Consider the following 6,735-nt stretch of genomic DNA (forward strand, 5'->3'; position numbering starts at 1 on the left):
CTTACCAGGAGCCTGACACTAATCTAAAGCCCTTCTACAAATATTACCACATTTAATCCTTGTAACACCACTGCTGACAGCACGGTTTGCAGAGCAGAATGTGGTGACCAAGCACAAGCAGTTGGCTCCAAAGTCCTGTTCCCGGCCTCTATGGAGGAGGCACCCTTATCTCTGCGGAGTGGTGAGCTGACTCAGTAGGTAACAGCACTTGCTGCCATGCCTGATAATCTAAGTTCAGTCCTTAGAAACCATACGATAGAAGCAGAAAGGGTGTCTTCTGAGCTCCATGTGTACGCTGTGGCCTTTTGCTACATAAATAAATCAAATTTAATTACAAAAATTTTAAAGAAAGTCAATGGGCCTGGGTAGAAATTTTGCATAGTGGACTTAAATAAGAATCTTAGAGGGTGTAGCTGCCTTTTCAAGTTCTGAGTTCTGTTTTGATAAATGTATATAATAAGCCTTTAAATATTTTCATGATTAATTATAAGTGTGTGTGATTTGCTGTGTGTGTGGGTGCACACAGAAGCCAGAAGTAGATATCAGTCATCCTTTTCAGATGCTCTCTACCTTGGTTTCTTGAATCAGAATCTCTCTGAAGCTGGCACTCACTGATTCAGTAATACTAGATCTGCTAGACAGCAAGCCCCTGGGATCTACCTGTCTGGACCTCTTTTCCTGCCACAGTTCTGGAGTCACGGGTATGTATTGCCATACTCAGTTTTCTAAGCAAGTACTGAGGATCTCAACTCAAGTTCTTAATTTCCATAGCAAACGCTTTAGTGAGAAAGCTCCTTCCCCAGCCCTCTCAAGTTCTGAATTCTCATGAGTCCTCCAGTTTATAGCCTGACCAGCAAGGAAAGCCTGGAAGAGCAATTCCTAAAGAAGCTGAAGACACACCCAACCTCACTCCTACCCCGTACCCACCCATAGCTCCCCCTGCCAATACCAAGTTGAATGTGAAACTCCCACTTAATAGTGCAACTTCACTTTCACCCATCCTTGTTTTCTGCCATGAACACATTTTTGGGCTTTGGTTTATATTTTAGGGCTGTTATTGTTGTTGTTGCTGCTGTCGTTGTTTTTCTTCTTCCTGCCTGCCTGACTCAGCTTTCTTGCTTCCAGGATTGATAACGAGCATGTGAATTTCCAACCTTTTGTATGTTCCTTGCTAGGAGCCAGCAAGTTCCTAATTAACAAAAGATGATGAATTTAGACTCTGTTAATTTGCATGACATGATGGTTTTGACAGAAGCTGGCAAGCTCTAGCCTGCAATCCACCAGGGCTTGCTAATCTTTGGAATGCTGGAAACACTGCAGAGACCTGGTAAAATATATTGTTTTCAGGTTCCAGAGCTCTGATAATTTTTTGCATACATGTAAATAGTTTATACTGGATTTTTGTTTGTTTAGACAGAGTCTCCTGTAACACAGGCTTGGCCTCCAACACCCACATAACCAAGTATGACCTTGAACTCCTAATCTTCCAGCCTCCACCTCCCTAGTGCTGGTTTTATAACCGTGCACCACCCGCCTAGTTTATGAGGTGCTACGGAGCCAATCCAGGGCTTCTTGCACTTTAATGTGCTGTCCTCCAACCACACAACTAATCCCGGCCCACTTCCTGTTTTTTCCTCAGACTGACATACATTTAAATTTATTTCATCTCTTGTTTTTCAGACCCTGTGTTAAATTATCCCTTCCCTTCTGGTTCTTATGTGGGAGGCTGTGTCTATGTGCGTGTGCATGGTTGTGGGGGCACATGTGTGTGTACAGTGCTTGCACTCACAGAGACCAGAGCAGGAAAAATATCTGCCTCTTTGCCTTGAGATACGGTTTCTCTCGGAACTGGAAGCGGTCCATTTGACCAAGTTGGCTGGCCAGCAAACTCAGGATCTGCCTGTCTCAGGCTGCCAACACTGGATTTACAAGCATGAGCATGGCTGCCTTTTTGATTTCACTTGGATTCTGAGTATTTGAACTCAGGACCTCATGACTTCAGAGTATGCGCCCATACCCACTGAGCCATCTCCCCACTCCCTAACCATGTTTTTTTGTTTTTGTTTTACATCATTTTCATGCTTGTATTTGCTTCTCTTTACATTCCCTGAATGAGTGTATCCTGCAAGCCACACCAGAATGGGTGGATACATTTTGCCTCTAAAAACCCTGTGCACTACTGGGAACTAGAGAGATGGCTCAGAGGTTAAGCACACTTGGTGCTATTGCAGAGGACCTAATTCAGTTTCCAGTATCCTCACAGAGGCTCACAGCTATCTGTAACTCAAGTTCCCTGATACCCTCTTCTGATCTCAAATGGCACCTGCACACATGTGTTACACTAGCACACACTCAGGCACATGCACACGTACACACATACACACACAAATGTTTTTATAGAAAAAAATTAAAAAGAAATCCTAGGTACTTCCAGGGTTCTGAAACATTAGAAACTTTATGTAACAACTGAGTCCAGGCAGAGAGGCTGTTAAAACAAGAAAAAGGTTTTCTGCATCATAGAGTACAGCTTTTTTTTAAACTTACTAAAGATAAAAATAGCACAACAGGATAAATAAATATTCCGAACTTAGAAACAGAGACATTTGACATAAGTGCTCAGGTGTGTAGAGAGAGAGTGGGACCAGAAATATGTGTGTTTGTTGAAGGAAAAACCTGGAAGTTGCCGATGTATACATGAGCCCTGAATGATGCTGTAATTACTTTTGAGTTAATTGTCAGGAATAAATTCATACAGGAATATGGCTTTGGGGTTGAATATACTTTTTTCAATTAACTATTTCAGGTCAAGTGTTTTCAAAAGTCTGTTGAAGTATAGCACTAATAATTAATAGGCTTTGGTCCTTGAACCTCCTTTAACAAAGCTGGTAGGGCTTCAGGAGATGGGTTGGTGGGTAAGAACACTTACTTATTTCACAAACATGAGGACACGAGTTCCAATACCCAGCACCCTTGTGAAAAGCTAGGCATAGCTGAATGTGTTTGAAACCCCAGCACTGAGGAGACAGAGACAGGTGGATTCCAAAAACTCACCTAGCTAATATGGCCAACTTTCATTTCAGGGAGAGACCCTATCTTGTGGTGATAAGGCTAAAGTGGTAGAGAAAGATTACCAGCATCTTACACAGGTGTGCATGCACCTCTCTGTCTCCTACACACACAGTAAACAATTAAATAAAGTTTCCTAGATAAATATTGAGTGACTATGAATTTTTTCCACAGTGCTGATATTTTTAGCATGTGTCTAAAAATATGCTGTTGGATATTCCAAATATGTTCTTGAATTTCGTACCTAATTTCACTGCTTTGTTTTCCCAACACTCCCCACCAAGTGCTTTGGTGACTGTGAATTTATGGCTTATCCTCAAAGGACCCTCTTAAGATGACTTATTAACCTAAGCCAGGTTATTATATGTTCTAAGCTGTTGCACTGAAAATACAGTTGCTGAAAAACATTTTAAATTTAGAACCTTTGTATAACATCACAGCAGTTTCCCAAATGACCTGACCTGGCGTCACTTTACCTTTACCCATGACCCATCTCTTCTAAATGAATTCAACCAAGCAGGAGCCACTGTGTCTACAAGCACAAAATGTTCAGTGGATGACTCCCTTTAAGAGATGCAAAATTCACTTGCAGGTGCTTACATCACCCCACTTAGACAGCCAGCATCTCACCCACGAGGTACCCAATCCATAGTTGAAAGTTGGCCAGAGAATCTGTTTCCCTCAGTCTTCTTTATGTCCTGTGGTTTTCCAGAAACATTAAAATAAAGCCACTACCTTGGCCGTAAAATAAGTAGCTCTCTAGGGGTAGGAAGATGGCCCAGTTAGTAAAGGGCTTACTGCGTGGGCATGGGAACCTGATTCAGATCCCCCAAGCAAAAAGCCATGTGAGTCATCACACACCTGTAATCTCAGTGCTAAGGAGACAGAGACGGGAACATCTCTGAAGCTTGATAGACTGTCAGTGTATCTGAATAGGTGATCTTAAGCAGGTAGAGAGTGCTTGACAAAGACACCTGACACCTCTGGCTACACACAGAGACAGATAGGCAGACAGACACACACACACAATATGTAGCTCTCTACTTGGTCTAAATGAGGATTAACAAGAACAATAGGAAGGGACTTGGAATGTGGTGTACATTTAAGTGGCAAAGACAATATCTCCTGCAACTACATTAAGTATTATAACAGGCTAAACACTTACTTGATTCCCGTCTGGTGACACTATTACCAGGTGATGGAGCCTTTAGGCAGTGGGAGGAAGTTAGGTTTTTGGGACTGTGCTCTTGAGCTTCACTATTGAGATTTCTATAAAGAAGATCATTTATAGGCCCTTTCAAACTCAGTGTCATGAGGATCAGAAGAACCTATGTGGGAGGCACTTCATAAGTGACAAGGGATAGGTACCTGTATATTCTCCTGTGTACATATGGTTGTACTGTCTCAAGTAGGATGTGTTTTGAGTTACTTGGTTTTATTTAATTTGTTTTTGTTTTTTGGTGATTGGGGATCGAACCTAGAGCTTCATTTATGTTAGGCAAACACTTTACTATGAAGCTGTATCCCGAGATAGCCTTTTTATCTGTTATCCTTTTATCTGTTTGTTCATTTGTTTGAGAGTTTTTGGTTAGATTTTTATTGTTGTTACTAGTTTTGAGACAAGGGTGTGGTGTGTGTGTGTGTGTGTGTGTGTGTGATCATATATAACACAGAGTGACCTCACACTTGCCATGTAGCTGAGGATAACCTTGAATTCCTTAAGTATGTGTATAGAGTTGGCTACATGTGCACAGCATGTGGAGGCCAGCTGCTGCCATTTAATGCCCTACTCAATCACTTCACCTTATTTTTTGAGACAGGATTTCTTTGAACCTGGAGCTCTCTGGCTAGACTAGCCAGGAAGCCCCAGGAATCCTCCTGTCTCCACCTTCCTTCCCATCACTGGGGTCACAGGTATGCATATTACATCCTGTTTCTCAGCCCTCTTTTTAACTTTGAAATAGTTTTCCTACATTGCCCAGGGAGTTGTTGAACTTGCCATATTCCTGCCTCAGTCTCCCAAGTAGCTGGGATCACAAGACTGTGCCAGAAGACTCAGCTAAAAAGATGTCTTTACAGCTTCTTCTTTGAAAAAATTTGTAAAAATTTATTTATTTTTATCGAATCTGTAAGTGTGAGTAGTTAGGCTGAATACCCAGTCCTCCCCAAATATTCAAAATTAAAATTAAAAAATAACAATTTTAGCAAGAGGGCAGGATTTTCCAGACCCTTTTCTTCCCATCCTCCTGCTGAGCATCCATTGTATGACAGGCATCCCGCTAAGCATTTCCATGAGCTGAATTGATCCTTACTACAGGCTCTTGTGACTATTGTACAAGGAGAATTGGAAACCAGGGTAGCAGAATAGAACCCGGGGCTCCATGTCACAGTGCAGACCCGGAAGGCCAGCCCTGCTTTGAGCCTGTTCTTCCATCCGCCTCAATCTAAATCAGCCCTCAAGCGTTTGTGCAGTCTCGGGGGCTGATCAGAACCACGAGATAAATGAGCCTCATCATCCTGAGGCTCTGATTTTTATCTGCAAGTTAGTTACAGAAGAGGTTATTAAACATGCGCAGAGCCTTGGACCTAAACTTGAAAAGTTAAAAAAAAAAAAAAATACTTGTTCTCAGAAATTGCTTCCAACCATGCCCAAGGCTGCCAGGAATCCAGCCACTTGCCAACCAAGATAGAGACCACAGTGAGGAAAACTAAGAGCTACCCAAGTGTGGACTTAGTTCCAGATCAGAGAACACAGTGTCCCTATACTGTTCAGCTTGCTTTGCCCTTTCTTCTCCCTGTCCTGTGAACTCCTGTAGGGCAGAGGCCAAGCTCTCATGGAAAGGAAGATACCTACAGAACTCTGGAGATGGCCATGCATACTTATAATCTCTGTACTTGGCAAGTAGAAGCAGGAAGATCAGGAGTTCAAGGCCAACTTCAGATACATAAACAGCTCAAAGTTACCTGGGGTACATAATACATAGTCTGCAAAAAATAAATCAAACAGAAAGACACTATGAAAAACAGAAAATTAGAGGTTAAAGAGACAGCTTAGTCAGGAAGCAGGAGGACCTACACAAAAACCAGGCAAGATGGCAAACACCTACATGTGGGGCAGGGCAGAAATAGCAAAATCCCTGGGTTAGCTGGCCAGCCAAGCTTGTCCAAATGGTGAGATCCAGTTCAATGAGCAATCTTTAAAAAAAAAAAAAAAAAAAAAAAAAAAAAGGAAACAGAGATAAAGGAAGACACCCAGATTCAGTCTCTAGCATCCACACATACCTGTATAGTCTAGAGCACACGTGCACACACATGACAGACACACAACAGCTTTCTCAATATGGTTAGCCATGAATTATTTACAAGAAATTAGTCTAGGCCCAGTGAGATGACTCAGCAGGTATCAGCAGGTAAAAGCACTTGCCATGAAGCCTGACCACTTGAGTTCAATCCCTGAGACCCATGTGGTTAAAAGAAAAAACTGACTGTGGGAAGCTGCCTTTTGGCTTCCAGGCTTCATGTGTGGGCACGGGAAAGCAAATGCATGAACACACAAACACAAAAATAATTTTTTCTTATTAAAATATATTTTTTCATACAATATATTTTCATTCAGGTTTCCTCTCCCCCACTCCTCCTAGTCCCCCCTAATTTTCCTTCCCATGGAAT

This window comes from Chionomys nivalis, chromosome X (assembly GCF_950005125.1).
Source record: "Chionomys nivalis chromosome X, mChiNiv1.1, whole genome shotgun sequence".
Classification (NCBI taxonomy): domain Eukaryota; kingdom Metazoa; phylum Chordata; class Mammalia; order Rodentia; family Cricetidae; genus Chionomys; species Chionomys nivalis.